General features: G+C 41.8%; 1 protein-coding gene across 13 annotated transcripts in view; it reads right to left on the minus strand.

Moving 5' to 3' along the window:
- The window catches only part of KCNMA1 (potassium calcium-activated channel subfamily M alpha 1), a 524,126-nt gene that overhangs the window by 101,256 nt on the left and 406,364 nt on the right, over nucleotides 1–16,506 (minus strand). The gene's annotated exons all lie outside the window — the stretch shown is intronic.

The following is a 16,506-nucleotide window of genomic DNA, read 5'->3' on the forward strand; positions in this document are numbered from 1 at the left end:
TTCAAAATAGGACAATAAAATTCTTTTAGAAACAAAGCTTCTCCTTTCCAAGGCTACTATTAAAAGTGGACTAGGGATAAATGTTGATGGTTTACAAGTTGTGGTGATTCTGAATAGAATCTCTCAGGTCATTCATATATTGGCAAAAAAGGAGAGTGGATAATTCCTTTTCTTTTTTTAATTTTCAACCACAATGAAACATACGATGAACAGTTGCAGGAACTGGGCCTGGTTAATCCAGGGAAGAGAAGGACCAGGGGAGACAGGAGAGCATCTTCCAATATTTGAGGGGCTGCCCCAGAGAGAAGGAGGGGGTCAAGCTATTTTCCAAGGCACCCGAAGACCAGACAAGGAATAATAGATGGAAACTGAACAAGGAAAGATGCAACCTGGAAATATGGAGAAATTTTCTGACAGGGAGAACAATCAACTGATGAAACAAAAGTTGCCCTCGGAAGTTGTGGGAGCTTCATCCCTGGAGGCTTTCAAGAAGAGATTGGACAGCCATTTGTCAGAAATGGTGTAGGGTCTCCTGCTTGGGCAGGGGTTGGACTAGATGACCTACAAGGTCCCTTCCAACTCTGTTAATCTGTTAAATTGTAGAATGCCACAGTTCCAATCAATTCCTTTAAAAAAAAACACCATATACCGAACAGAATTCTAAGAATTGTATTCTCAGTAAACCCCGGGATAAATATCTGAAGAATGTTGACCTACACAAATGTTTTTTCTAAATTTGAGGGAAAAAACATTATTTAATATAGAGGCATGTTTTTAAGTGAGCATGGAATCTGGCTTGCTTGGGGCTTTTTATTCTTCCTCTACTATCCAGAATTAGGGTTATTGGGAGGGGGAGGAATTGGAGGAAGGTGTGGTAGAGATACCACCTCAAGTGCATGGAGAAGCAATGATTCAGTCGATTAAGCAAACAAGCAATGTTTCTGCCTAGATAAAGCTGGCATATGGCAGCTTGTTCCAACATGGTGCCATTGGGATGCATAACTTCCCCCAGCCAATACAGCAATCATGGTTTGGGGAAGGGAGAGCTAATCACTTGGGTAGCAATGATGAACAAAGGGGTACACAAAGATGGGTTTTCAAGAGGCAACTGGACTTTCTTGTTTTTCTATGAAGATGTTTCACTTCTCATCCAAGTAGCTTATTCAGCTCTCCAGCTCTTCTCTTCAGCTGATCAACTATATTATGCTACTCAGTTGCAAACTCTTAGCATTTCTATATAGGAAGAAAGGAACAGTATTGGAAGAAAGGATGAAAATATTGTATGCTATATATTCTGAACTCTGTATATTTTATTGTTAGTACTCTGAGACGGGAGGTTAGCAAAATAAACTAAATTATCCAGTTTATAGAATCACAGAATCATAGCAATGGATTTTGGTTTGTTAATCTACAAGCTGATTCACATGAATAAATCATGTAGGCCAACAGCTTTATCTTTGAGACTAGTTCCATTTTAACTCATATTCTCATTTTTCTGACCTTAAGCTTATTTTACTAACTTGTAAATGCTTTTTTCCCAAATCAGCATGAAAAACAAACAAACCCCACCTTGCTTTTGTGCATGCATCTTTGAAGGCATGCATCTTTGCCAAGCAAATTGCTCTAATTTAATTAATTTTCACTAAACTGGGTTCATTTTTTTGCATGCATTTTTAATTGCAGGTGTGCATTGTAGAATCCAGAAAAGTGCACATATCATGGAATAAAAGTGTACAAGTGAACTCACAATAAAACTGAACACAAGATAATTTATTTTCCATCCAAATGGATTCTAGAAAATTCAGCCCACCAAAATAATTTCATTATGTGCGTGATGAATTGCCTATAGCATTTTTTTTTTTAAAAAAATCTTTGTATCTGAAATATAGCTTATTTCCAGAATGGAATTGTTTTTTCATCTCTTAAAGCAATTGGTGGTATGGTACCCACCAAAACAGCAGTGAACATATATAGGGCTAAACAATTTCTCTCAGAATAATTTCTGCTAACTGAAAGTTAGCTACTAATTTTCTTACTAAGCAAAGAAAGTTTTGTTTCGAATAATATATGATTTATGTTGTGCGTTTTTAAGGAAAATGCCTAGGATTTATGGATGCTAAGCAACCTATCCTTTTAACTAGATTTTTTTTTTTTAATAATACCTTTCCCTATCCCAGCTATCCTTAAACTTGTGGTTAGAGGAGGATAACATTTGTCTTACAGATGCTTTGTTTCCCATCATACCTCAACAATATCTAAAGCAATGTACAAAGACAAGTAATTGAAGTCTGGGAGGCAGAAGTGTGCTATTTTTCCACATGTATTCTTATTTCATATGTGGTGTTATGAAAAAGATGTATAGAAGAATAGTTGGATAAGGGCTTGGGCACCTGATAGCGAATTGTAATCATGCAATATTTTCTACAAGGTTGTAATTGATGTTCGATCCACAAATATTTTCAGAATAAAAAAGAAGCATTAATGTGGATGAATATTACCCTGTTTCCCAGAAAATACAACCTACCCTGAAAGTAAGCCCTAGCTTGATTTTTACATGTGTGCGCTATATAAGCCCTACACCCCAAAATAAGCCCTGATTAAGATCCTGCCCACTTCAGAGTGGACAGGTAAAATTATCTAGGGTGGGGATGGGGGTGTGTGGAACTGCCCTACTACTTACCTTTGGACAGTTGTGTAGCCAGGCCTCGCACACCCTGACACCTGCCTTGCTGGCCCATTTCTTCTGCAGCTGGCAAGGCTAGTAAAGCTTTCCTGAAGGCCTCTGTAGCTGATAACAAAGCTCTGGATCGATCCAGAGGTCTGTTACCAGCTTCAGAGGCCTTCAGGAAACTTTGCTGGCTACCACAGAAGAAGTTCCCGAAGGCCTTTGATAGCGAAAAGGAGGCTGGGGGCGACACACACAAGTGAGGTTAGTCAGTGGATGACATCCCCCCAAAATAAAACATGGTGCCTTTTTTGGTGGCAAAAAAATGTAAGACAGGGTCTTATTTTCAGAAAAACACAGTTTCCTAGAATGATTTGATTGCTTATTGTACCGTATGTCTATCATTAAGTGTTGTATCTTATCATTCTTTACTCTTGATGAATGTATCTTTTCTTTCATGTACACCGAGAACATATGCCCACTTGGCCAATAAAGAATTCTATCTATCTATCTATAGTTAGATGTTATTGCCAAGGTAGGGATCTATTCTTCCCTAGCCTCCCTAATTAAGCAAGGACATCATTAAGCTAATTTGGAGTGAGAGCTCTCATTCTCCTTTTCTGCCCTCCTTTTCTGCCCTCATTCTGAACTATCACTATAAATACATTGGCTGCCTAGTTCTGAAAACATTCAGGGAGACAGGCCAAAAAAAGGTGATTCTTCACATCTAGAAAAGCTTCTGTGAATTGCTTTGTTGGCTCAGCCTTAGATTTACACACAGAGGGAGACAGACAGAGCATAGCAGAAGTCTACAAATGCTGATGTGCACATTTAGATAAATAATGACCAACATGTGTCTAATATTTGTAAAAGCAATCATCTCATTTCTAAGGTTAGGCCACCATCTTCTGGTTGCTGCCTATAAGTGCTCCACCAAATATGTTTTTTACACATACAGTATTAACAGAGTTGAGAGGGACCTTGTAGGTCATCTAGTCCACCCTCCCCGCTCAAGCAGGAGACCCTACACCTTCGTGAAAAGTCTTCTCTACTAAATGTCCCCATTTTCAGACCATGTTTCACAGCTGTCTGTATTTTTATTAATTTTTGAGCAAAGCCTACTGTATTACACCATTTCTCTCTTTTATGTCTTCTGCAGAGATTATGTAGAATTAAGTGGCGAAAATCCATATTTTTGAGGTTCGAATCTTACATGGCCTAATTTACTTCTGAAGAAAACCCAGAAGCAATCGTAACAAAGAGAAACCCTGATGAAATAAATAACCACAATTATCAGCATCAAAGATTAAATCTTTAAAACCATAGGGAATTAAGGGTAACAGGGAAAATTGAGATGAACTATGTGTAGCAATGTGGAACAGCCAAAGAAAGCATGTCTGTCTGTCTAGTCTTTCTTTCTTTCTTTCTTTCTTTCTTTCTTTCTTTCTTTCTTTCTTTCTTTCTTTCTTTCTTTCTTTCTTTCTTTCTTTCTTTACTTTATTTTTCTTTTTCTTTTCCTTCCTTCCTTCCTTCCCCTCCCTCCCTCCAAACTTTCTTCCTCCCTTCATCCTTCTTCCTTCCTTCCTTTCCTCTTTTATTCCTCCCTCCCTCCCTTTCTTATTCTCCCTCCCTTCTCCCTCCCAACTTTCTCCCTCCCCTCCCACTTTCCTTCTTCCTCCCTCCCTTCTTCCTCCCAACTTCCTCCCTTCCCTTCCTTCTCTCTTTCCTCCCTCCCTTCCTTCTTCCCAACTTTCTCCCTCCCCTTCTCCCATCCTCCCTTCTGTACCATCTCACTGCTTTCTTTCTTTTCCTTCCTTCCTTCTTTCCTCCCTCCCTCCCTCCTTCCCTCCCTTTCTCTCTCTCTCTTTCTCCAGAAGGGATAGCAAGATCAAAAGACAAAGTTACACAATAAGGTGGAATAGTTTGCTGCATCCAATTAATCCAAGAGTTAATGGATACGAGACGAGCAGCAAATAAATTTCATAAATAAAACAAATAATAAACAAATTACATCTGCAAGAGAATGAACAAGAGAGGCCTTACTAAACACCAACAGGCCAACAAAAACGGGCCTTACTTTCCCCTCCGTTACATTAATTACGGGATAGCCAAGCCTGCAGCAGTCCACGAGTAAAAAATAAACTCTTAAGCCAGAACATCTAGCCAGGAAAATGGATGGCGGGGGTATTTAACTACAGTGATTTGATCTCGTAACAGAAAAAAAGTTATCTAAAGGATGGATGTGTGTTGCCCGTATCATTTTTTTTTCCATAGAAAAATAAGTCAGAAGCAAGATGATTCTGCAAAAGAACAAATGGCCGCCACGCATTGGCACCGATACCATCAACTAACAAAAATATTATGCCGATAACACTCACACGGAGGTGGCAAGTTGCTTATGAACACGACATCAAAGAAAAGGGTGTCATTTCACCAATGACATGCGGCCAAGTGCTTTTAAAAGTTACGCCTTTCATGGAAATCATTTTTTTTCCAGCAATTGGCAGAACCTCAAATCAGGAGAAGCAGGATGCTAAGTTATAGCTGGATGTCATGGAAGGAAATAGTGCTTGCTGGAAGACTAGAACCGCGTGTGTTGCCTTTGGTTACTGTGAAGGCCTTAATATACCGACACATCGACTATCATGTCCAAAATCCTTGAAGATAAACATTAAATTGTATATGTGTATGGGTTGGGGGATGAAGAGGACAAATATGAGTTGATAGGTAAGAGGTAATATGACTAAATGTATACAGAATAACAGATGGAAGGGACCTTGGAGGTCTTCTAGTCCAGTCCTCTGCTCCAGCAGGAGAACCTATACATTTCAGATAAGTGGCTGTCCAGTCTCTTCTTAAAAACCTCCAGTGATGGAGACCCTACGATTTCTGGAGGCAAGTTGTTCCACTGGTTACTTGTCCTCACAAGTCAGTAAGTTTCTCCTTGATTCCAGGTTGCTTCTGTCCTGGGTCAGTTTCTATCCATAGGTTCTTGTCCTGCCCTCAGGTGCTTTGGAGAATAGCTTGACTCCCTCTTCTTTGGGGCAGCCCCTTAGACATTGGAAGATTCTTATCACGATGACCACTGCACCTTCATCCTTAGTGGAGAATGTACATTTGATCATCTTTCTAAACAACGGTCCTAATTTTCTGGTCAATAGACATATCCATATTCTCCAAGAATATCCATGTTCTCTTAAGCGATTTTGGGAAACATGCTTATTTTGACCACTTCAAGAAATACGATAGCCTCAACCAGATTTTGTGGCATATGCTTATCTCAGCAGGTCCTCCTGGCAACAGTCCTGAAAATTTTTCCTGGCAATTTGCACACTCTGTAGCAATTTGCACTCACACAAAATAACCTCTTGGGTGGGCTCCCCCATTCCCCACGAGGGGTTGTCACAGAGAAGAGGGGATTTGTCCAGTGGTGGGATTCAACATTTTTTACTACCGGTTCTGTGGGTGTGGCTCAGTGGGCTTGGCTTGGCTTGGTAGGCATGGCTTGGCTTGGTGGGCGTGGCTTGGTGGGCGTGGCAGGGGAAGGATACTGTAAAATCCCCATTCCTTCCCCACCCACTAACCTGCTTCCCAGCTCTGTTCTCCTGTGCAGGGCAACCAAAGAAGACCCAGCCGATCAGCTGGGACTCAATGGGAGGCAGAAAAGAGATGAGGTTGGCGGGGCCAGTCAGAGGTGGGATTTGCAGGTTCTACTTAAATTTTCTGCTACCGGTTCTCCAGAACTGGTCAGAACTTGCTGAATACCCACCTCTGGATTCGTCTTCTTCTCCAAAGGTGGGAGAATAAGTAACAGGTGGAAAATCATTAAAGAGAGATCCAGCATAGAAGTAAGGATTCTGACAGTGAGAACAATTAATCAGTGGAACAGCTTGCCCCACCGAGTTGTTGGATGCTCCATCACTGGAGATTTTCAAGAGGAGAGTAGATAGCCATTTGTGCAGAATTATATAGAAATCTCCTGCCTTGAGCAAGGGATTGGAATAGAAGATCTCTGAGGTCCGCTCCAGCCCTATGGTTCTATATTCTGTCTTCTGTTTTCTTGCATTTGTGATGGAATCTGGTTCCACCACCACGGAAGAAGGGCAGTAATCTCCTGCTGACTTCAGTGTCCTCATAATTGCTGGTGTAGTGAATTCTAGCCGGTGCTTTAGCATGCATTCTCTAGTTGCTTTCTAATTTCAACAACAGTACGCCGCAGATTATTTCCATTATTATTAAATGTGCACATGTGCGCTGACATAAAGAGAGAGAAGAGGGGAGCTCTTGAGAAGAGGAAGGATTAGAAATACCGCATCACCATTTTGCCCCCCCGCACAAAATTATTGTCATGCAAATAGATGTGGAGAGGTCAAAGAGCTGTTCTGATGAAGAACCTTGGCAAGGTTTCCTACGCAGGAGTTGGAAAAGAGTAACTTCCGAAAGCAGCTTGGACCAGATGGGATGCAAGTTTTTTTAGAGGTGGAAGAGGATATTACCTTCAAAGAGTCAGAGACAGCCAAGTGTTTAACAGCAGATCAAAAGGTTCTCGACTCAAATATCACTTGTCTCATGAACTCATTCACTGCCCTTGGGGAAATCACTGTTTTTCTGAACCCCTCTTAAAAGAGCATTCCTATTCTGGCTAATATAATTATCCAAAACACAGCCAAATGGCTAAGAGAATGAGTCATCTTGCAGTCGACAAGGATTGATTGCCAAAGCAGCCTCTTTTGATCATTATCAGGGACGAAAAGCAGATTAACAGAGTTGGAAGGCACCTTGTAGGTCATCTAGTCCAACCCCCCGCTCAAGCAGGGGACCCTACACCATTTCTGACAAATGGCTGTCCAATCTCTTCTTTAAAGCCTCCAGTGATGAAGCTCCCACAACTTCTGAAGGCAACTTCTGTTCCACGGGTGGATTGTTCTCACTGTCAGAAAATTTCTCCTTATTTCCAGGTTGAATTTCTCCTTCCATTATTCCTTGTCTGGCCTTCAGGTGCCTTCAAAAATTAGCTTGACCCCTCCTCCTCTCTGTGGCAGCCCTCAAATATTGGAAGACTGCTATCCTGTCTCCCCTGGTCCTTTTCTTCACTAGTCTAGCCATGCCCAGTTCCTGCAATCGTTCTTCGTATGTTTTAACTTCCAGTCCCCTCATCATCCTGGTTGCTCTTGGCAAATGTGGCAGTTCCATTTCTGTCCTTCCGCCCCCTTCCACTTCCTGCTCTACATTAAAATTAGAGATTAAAAGTTGATTGCAAATTGGCTTTTGTTCTCTGCTTTGTTTTTTTTGTTTTTTGTTTTTTAAAAACTGGGTCTCTCAGCAATGTGTAAGAAGAAAGTTATCTTTCAGGGTGAAAATGTCTGGAATATGTCTTCTGTAGAGAGAGCACACGGATAAGGGTTTCTGCAAAACCCTCCTTTTTATTTTACAGCATCCCAAAAGTCACTCGTACTTTCTGATAAATGTTGTGGTTTTCTATGCTTTGCAATCCCCCCTCCTCCCCACACACATATGGCTAAGATGCTCATAGCTATGCATTTGCTTCATGCACAGATCCTATCAAGACATCCACTGTAATGAGAATCTTTACAAACTCCAAATTTAGAAGTGTCCCCCCCCCAAATAAAATAAAATAAAATAAAAATGGAAGACAACTTCCTGTCGCAGATAGATGTCAGAGATAGATAGGTAGAAGGAGTAGGAGTGACATGATAGCACTATTCCAGTATTTGAGGGGTTGTCACAAAAAATGGGGGTCGAACTATTTTCCAAAGAACCTGAGGACAGGGCAAGAAGTGATGGATGGAAGATCATTAAAGAGACATCCAATCTGGAACTAAGGAGAAATTTTTTCCAACAGTGAGAACAATAATCAGGAGAAGTTGTGGGTGCTCCATCACTGGAGGTTTTGAGAAGAGATTGGACAGCCATTTGCCTGGGATAGCAATAGCCCTTAGACTTCACAGTGCTTTGCAGCCCTCTCTTTAAAGAGTCAGCCTATAGACCCCAACAATCTGGGTCCTCATTTTACCTACCTTCGAAGGATGGCAACTCCGGTGGCCTAGAGGTGGAGCTCTCGCCTCGCAATCAGGAGGCTGTGAGTTCGATCCTAGGTAGAGGCTAATAATTGGAATAGACTCTCCTGCTTGAGCAGGGGGTTGGACTAGATGACCTCCAAGGTCCCTTCCAACTCTGTTATTCTATGAAACTCTATGGAAGGCTGAGTCAACCTTGAGCCTGTTGAGATTCAAACTGCCAAATCGCAGTCAGCCAGCAGCCAACGGAAGTAGCCTGCAATACTTGCACTCTAGCCACTACTACTAACACAAACTACCACGGGATAGTATAGTCTCTTGCCTTGAACAGTGGTTGGACCAGAAGACCTCCAAGAGTCCTTTCAGCCTTATGTCCTAATATTCTCTTCAGGGTGACAAGACATGATAAACAATAAATCCATCTCTTTGCAAAGCACCTGAACATGGATTCATCCGACGACCCAGCCAAGTTTCATTCAAGCTATATTCCAGGCAAGAATGGCACACTCAACTGGGACTTCATGTCCCACCCGTCTTATTTCTCCACTCCCACCACATCTACATGTATATAGTAATACATTTACTTCAGAACTGTCTCTCGTGCACTTGATGAAGCGGATTTGGTAAGAAGTACAAGGAATATTTGTCCTTCTGGTTGCCCAAGTGCAAAATGGATGCGGAGGAACTAGAAAGAATGAGAAAAGCAACTAGGATAGTGAGAAGGTTCGGGGCCAGGGTGTTAGGAATATAAGTCACCTAACAGGTATTTGGGTTAGAAATATACAAACCAGGATAAACATTTTAGTACTATATCTTTAAGAGATTGCAAAAACTGCAATTGGGTGTGGTTTTTCAAAGGGCCATAAGATGGAGCCAGAAACCTGGATAGTCTTAGTCTTAGTCTCAGAAGAGAGTGTGTCTGAGTGAGTATCTGTTTCCTTCTGTTGGAAAATATTGCCGTTCCTCCATTTTTCCTAATTGACTGATATTACTGGATTTAATGTAAGTCTGTTACTGAACTGTTTTCTGACACTGGACTTTGATATTTGGATTATCCCTGGATTGAAAACTGGCTGATTTAACTTGTGAATGACTCTGGATTGCTTATTTTGGACTTGCTTAAACCTTTCTGGAAGTAAAAACCTACATTTACTGTACAGTGTATCTGTGTGCTCTGTGTGTATTATTCAAACACTCCTCTCAAATACGTCTCCCTGTATGCGCTCATTCTCCTAACGGGGAATTACCTCAACACAGGGCTGGGCTGCTGAGGGTTTGCAGGGGTTCAGGAGAGCCCCAGCTAAGTTTCTGTGCAGTTCAGAGAACCCCCAAACCCAACTATTGGCTGGCCCCTCTCGTCCCTCACCTCACCTCCCAGGAGTTCCCACACGGCCTGTTTTCGATGCAGGTAAGTGCAGGGCACGTACAGAGGCTTGGGGAGGGCGAAAAATGGGCCTCCCAGAAGTTTGAGAAGGCCAGAAACAGCCCCATTTCCAGCTTCCAGAGAGCCTCCGGAATCCGGGGAGGCTTTCTTCACCCTCCCGGAGGCTCAAAGAAAGCCTCCGGAGCCCGGGGAGGGCAAAACACCCCTCGCCTGCCGTGGTGCAGGAGGCCAACTAGGCCACGCCTACCATGGCCATGCCCACCCAGCAACCGGGCAGAGAACCCTTTGCTAAAAGTTTTGCAGCCCACCCTTGTTTGGGGCTTATTCTCCAAAGCACCTGAAGATAGGACAAGAAAAAATGGGTGGAAGCTTGTTAAAGAGAGATCCCAGCTAGAAGTAAGAAGAACTTTTCTGACCGTGAGAACAATGAATGAATGGAATAGCTCGCCTTCCAGAGTTGTGAGTGCTCCATCAGTGGAGGTTTTCAAACAAAGACTGGATAACTCTTTGACTGGGATGGTAAGAATTACCCTGCTTTGAGCAGGGGGTTGGAGTAGAAGACTTTTGATGACCCTTGCCAGCCCTGTGATTCTATGTTCTAATAGGTTCCTTCACTCTAAAGGTGGCAACGGTTGTATCAAAAAATACAATAGGCAATGCGGTTTGAGGAAATCGTGATATGGATATTGCAGCTTCGGATATTGCAACTTATTAAAGATGTGTTCATTACAAGGCTGCGTAAACTACCCGCCATCACTGTGGAAACTGATCCTGCATAATTTCAAAGTTACAAGCAGGGGTGGGATTCAACCGGTGTAACAACTGGTTCGTTGAGCGTGCGCTTTACACGCGCTCGTGCAGCGTTTCCAACTCACCTTCTGCTGCAAGCCCAGTATGTAAAACAGCTGATGTGCGGCAAACTGCCATGCCACGTGAAGCAGCTGAGCTGGAAAACCTGGAAATAAAGTAAGACTACACATGGGGCAGGAGAGTGAGCCCAACAGCTGATTGTCAGCGCAAACTGGTTCACTCATAGCTCATCTTCGGAGCTACCGGTTCATCTGAACCATCCCAAACCAGCAGAATCCCAACCCTGATTACCAGTCTGTTCTTACGTGGAAGTCATCCCTCTCTGGGAATAATATTCGGTCTTGGATTGGGAGAAGAAAACAGTGTTTGGGGCGAGGATTTTCCCAGAACATTTTGATGTGATCTTTCAATCTTGTGCTGTTTCTAAAAGCTTCTTCCCAAGGGCACATTTACAACTAAATTAAATCTAACTTGGACTCAATTAACATTTTCAATGATAATGAACGCAATAGAGATTCACAGGGAGCCCTTCTATTGTGTTGTAAAAATGGATAAAAATTTAATAAGTCTTTATTAATAAGTGATGTCTCTCTGGACCGGTTAAAGCTAAAAGCTGTCCAGCCCTCTATGCGAAGGTCTGATCCAGGGTTCCTAATGCAGGTGGAAAAGAATAGAAAGAGCCGGCATATGACTTTTGCTCTAAGCTTGTTGCAAACCCAGATTTTGCTTCTTCATCGGTATTCTCGGTAAAGGTCAGAACTGGGGCTCAAGGCAGGGTATGACAGAAACATTCAAGAGGAAAGTGAGCTGGCCCTGGCATCTGTCAACTGAAATCCCTCCAAAGATAGAGAGATGGAGAACTCACGGACTAGTATCTCTCCTACGCTGAGGAGGTAACAAGGAAAATCTGCTGCCTGGTGGTCAGGAACTGTCAGGGTGAGTTTCGCGACAACTGGGAAATAAAAATGCAAGCATAATTTTCATGTCACCTTGCATAAGGGACTCGGAGAAGCCTGCTCTGTGGGCTGAGGACAAGGTTCTTCTCCTCCAGCCAATGCCTATCAAAGCAATCCATTCACTATTCGCTTTCCCGTGACCCTGGAAAGAAACACTACCTATAGTAGAAGCCTCGGGGAGTTGGTTCAGGAAGGCTGCTCTGTGCCTTTTCCGTGCTCCGGCCTCCTGACAAAATCTTTAGGAAATTTCCTGCTCAACTTAGGAACGTCTAATGTCAGTGCTTTCTTTGGGTACCACAAACCAATTTTAATATTACTTTAATACCACTTTCTCATATCTTGGTAAGGCCACACTTGGGATATTGCATCCCGGTTTTGGTCGCCATGGTATAAAAAAGATGTTAAGACTCTAGAAAGAATGCAGAGAAGAACAACCAAGATGATTATGGGACTGGAGGCTAAAACATATGAAGAACGGCTGTAGGATTTGGATATAACTAGTTTAATGAAAAGAAGGATTAAGGGGGGAACATGAGTCTTCCAATATCTCAGGGGCTGCCACAAAGAAGATGGAGTCAACCTATTCTCTAAAGCACCTGAAAGCAGGACAAGAAGTAATGGATGGAAATTTATCAAAGAGAGGTTCAACCTAGAACTAAGGAGAAATTTCGTGATAGTCAGAACAATTAATCAGCGGAGCAACCTGCCTCCATCACTGGAGGTTATTCTGTCATTCTTTTATTCTGGCTTTTAAGAAGAGATTGGACAGTCATTTCTCCAGAATGATGTAGGGTCACCTGCTTGAGCAAGGGGTTGGACTAGATTACCTTCAAGGTCTCTTCCAACTCTGTTATTCTGTTACCAACACTGGAAGCTATTGTCTTTGGAGATTTTTAGTCATCCAGGACATGGTTGTCCCAAAGATGCTTTTTCAAGAGCAACCATGAGGACACAGATAAACCTCCACGTGGCCTCAAGGACTCTCTGAAAAGGATGCAAATGACCAGCTGTCTGCAAGGAGTATAAATCCTTCCATTCCCCACCATCCAGTCAGAGCTGAAGAAACTTCTTGCATGAGAAGCGAAATGTCTTCAAAAGAAAAACCAGAAAATCCAGTTCTCTCCTGAAAAAGTATCGTTGGGACTGGAATCTATTCGAGCAATTTGCAACCGAGGTTGGCCTCAATTTACAGTCATTGGTTTAACAAGCGTTTGAGGTTAAAAAAAAATTGACTTATGACCCGTCTTTACACTTATGCTGGTCACAGCTTTCCCAAGATCATGGGATCAAAATTCAGGGACTTGGTAACCAGCATGTAGTTGGTTATACAGTATAAAAGTTGTAGCAACCTGGAGTCATCTGGTTGACATTTGGAATCTTCCCAACCGGTTTCCAACAAGGAAAATCAATGGTGGAAACCAGATTAGCTTAATAATTACATGTTTCACTTAACAACCATGGGGGGGGGAGACTGTAAGTATAAGCCAATCCAAATATAATCAATTACGTGTCTCAGGATATGGGACAGTCCAAGCACCAGAAAACTGTGGAGTTGTAGAGGCTGGTTCGCTTGACATTTTAATGCAAAGGCATCTAAATTACACACGGGAATTTATATGAAATCCGGAATGCAAATCTACACAAATTTCCTGCATTTTTCATTTTACTCTAGTTCAATTTGCAACTCATTGGCACAAGGTTTTTTATACTGGGGGGTGGGGGAATGACATGATTTCCAAATAGGGAAAAGATGTTCAGGTTAGCAGAAATGTATACAAATGGCGTACAAATTTCTGTTGCCGCTGTGTTTTGTTAAAATGCAGATTGATACAGACATCTGACTATCTGATTTAAGGCCGGAAAATTGAAAAGCTGATCAAAAACACAAGGCACGTATTTACACATCCCCAGTTATGGAGCTTTTCAAAATCTTGGAAAAGACGTACAAAACCCTGAAAGTATGATTTGATCCATATACTTTGCTAAAACTTTTTTTTTTAATTTTCAAGCAAACAGTAAGGCCTGAGACAAATGGGAGAATTCTTTCCATTATTGGAAAAGAAATAATCTTTATATTTTGGAAGAAGGCAAACTTGGATATGCATATTTCCTGCCCCTGTTCTTGCAAAACCCAAAAACTCTCTGTCTTGCCACATAAAAATGGCTACAGCTTTCCCTCCAGAGTTGTTATCTTTGTAGTATAACGTTGCAAGAATGAGATTGTAAAAGCTCTGTGTGATACAAGGGTGATAATTTGTGATGCCTGTATCACACGGTTTCCCATCTCTGTGGGACTGAATTAATGCAATTTTTTATTATGTCACTCTGCCCTTGATTTGATTGTCTTTTCAAATTAGCCTCATTAAGAAAATGACAGGCTAAGGCAACACTAATGTTCTCCAACAGTATCTGGTTGGACTGTTTCATAAAATCTGCATTAGGAAAACAGAACTGTCGGATTACCAGCTCTTGTGTGCCCACGGATAAAACAACATCTCAACTCCCTGTAACGTTTCCCCACAACTCTTGTCAACTATGAAGACTCTTTCTTACACATGTGCTGACAAAGCTATGAACTCTTTCCTTCATTCCAGCCTCTCAAAGAGAGAAGTTGGAAGTCTTGCTTCTTTCAAGAGATCTCGTTCCATGCCTGATGACATTAATGAGCAAAAGTTTGCAGGAGATAGAATTTGGCCTTTGTTATAGTGATGGTATCTTTGGAACATAAGTAGCATAAATTCCAATAATTTCATTTTTAGTCATTGTCCAGCTTTACATAAGATAAAAAAGTAATGCAAAATTAAAATAGAGATAATGTGAAGTCAAAAAAAACCTGGACTCGAACTAAGGATTAGAGGAGAAGATAGCAGTCTTCCAATATTTGAGGGGCTGGCACAAGGAAGGGGGGGATCAATCTATTATCCAAAGGCCCTGAGGGCAGGACAGGAAAGGATGGGTGGAAACTAATCAAGAATAGAACAAACCTAGACATAAGGAGAAACTTCCTGACAGTGAGAACTAAACAGTGGAACCTCTTTCCTTCAAAAGTTGTGGGTGCTCCATCACTGGAGGCTTTTAAAAAGAGGTTGGACAGCCAGTTTTCTGAAATGATACAGGGTTTCCTGCCTGAGCAGGGGGTTGGACTAGAAGACCTCCAAGATCCCTTCCAAGTCTGTTATTCTATTATTATTCTGAGTCCTCCTCCTTCATGTCTACCTAAAACTTCCTAAAATAACTTGAACTTCTTGGTACTGAGGGAGAGGGGAAAAAAAGGACAACCACGTTGGAACGGAGTTGCATATCAGCCAGTGTGACATGATCATATCATTGGGGTTTTCTGTCCTATAGAATGTACAAGCCACAGGTTTTCAGCAGCACAATAGGAAAGGACTTTCACTGCGGTAAATTCATACAAACTTGCAACCCATCCTACTTTGGAATAGAATAGAGCTGGAAGGCACCTTGGGGGTCTTAAAAAAACTCCACTGATGGAGCATCCACAACTTCTGGAGGCAAATTGTTCCACTGGTTAATTGCTCCCATTGTTAGGATTCCTGAATTCCAGGTTGCTTCTCTCGTTGATCAGTTTCAATCCATTGTTTCTTGTCTGGCATTCTGGTGCTTTGGAGAATAATTTGACCCCTTCTTCTTTGTGGCAGCCCCTCAAATACTGGAATACTGCTATCATGACCCTCCTGGTCCTTCTTTTCTTTAGACTAGCCAAACCCAAATCCTGCATCCGTTCTTCATATGTTTGAGTCTCCCGGCCTTTGATCACCTTAGTTGTTTTATTTTTTATTTTTTAATTTGATTTGTCAATCGCTTCCAGATAATAGGTATAAGTAAAAAATAAGAAAAATAAAAGAAACAATAGGACAGGGACGGTAGGCACACTGGTGCGCTTATGCACGCCCCCTACAGACCTCTTAGGAAAGGGGTGAGGTCAATAGTAGACAGTCTAAGGTTAAAGTTTTTGGGGTTTGGGGAAGAAACCACAGAGTCAGGTAGAGTATTCCAGACATTGACCACTCTGTTCCTGAAGTCGTATTACCTGCAATCAAGTTTGGTGAGATTAACCTTGAGTTTGTATCTATTGTTTGCTCTTGTATTGTTATGGTTGGAGCTGAAGTATTCATTGACAGGTAGGACATTGCAATGTATGATTTTATGTACTATACTTAGATCGGACCAAAGGCGGCGTAATTCAAGGTTTTCTAGGTCTAGAATTTCAAGTCTGGTGGCATAAGGTATTCTGCAACGAGTAGAGGAGTGTAGAACTCTTCTTGTGAAATATTTCTGGACTTTCTATACATAGTTACTTAGTTGCTCTTCTCTGCACTTTTTCCAAAGTCTCAACATCGTTTTTTTGAAATGTGGTGACCGAAACTGGATGCAGTGTTTCAGGTGTGGTCTTACTAAGGCTTTATAGAGTGGTATAAGTACCTCCCTTTATCTTGATTGTATCCCTCTGTTAATGTAACTTAGGATTGCATTAGCTTTTTTGGCCGCTGCCACACACTGCTGGCTCATGTTTAAGTCATCGTCCACTAGGACTCCAAGGTCCCTCTCACAGTTACTGTTTTTGAGTCAAATTTCGTCCAATCTGTATTTGTACTTTTGGTTTTTCCTGCCTAGGTGTAAAAGTTTGCTTTC

This window comes from Notechis scutatus, chromosome 4 (genome assembly GCF_049901735.1).
Source record: "Notechis scutatus isolate UNSWTSFEM ecotype Mainland chromosome 4, rNotScu1.2, whole genome shotgun sequence".
NCBI lineage: Eukaryota > Metazoa > Chordata > Lepidosauria > Squamata > Elapidae > Notechis > Notechis scutatus.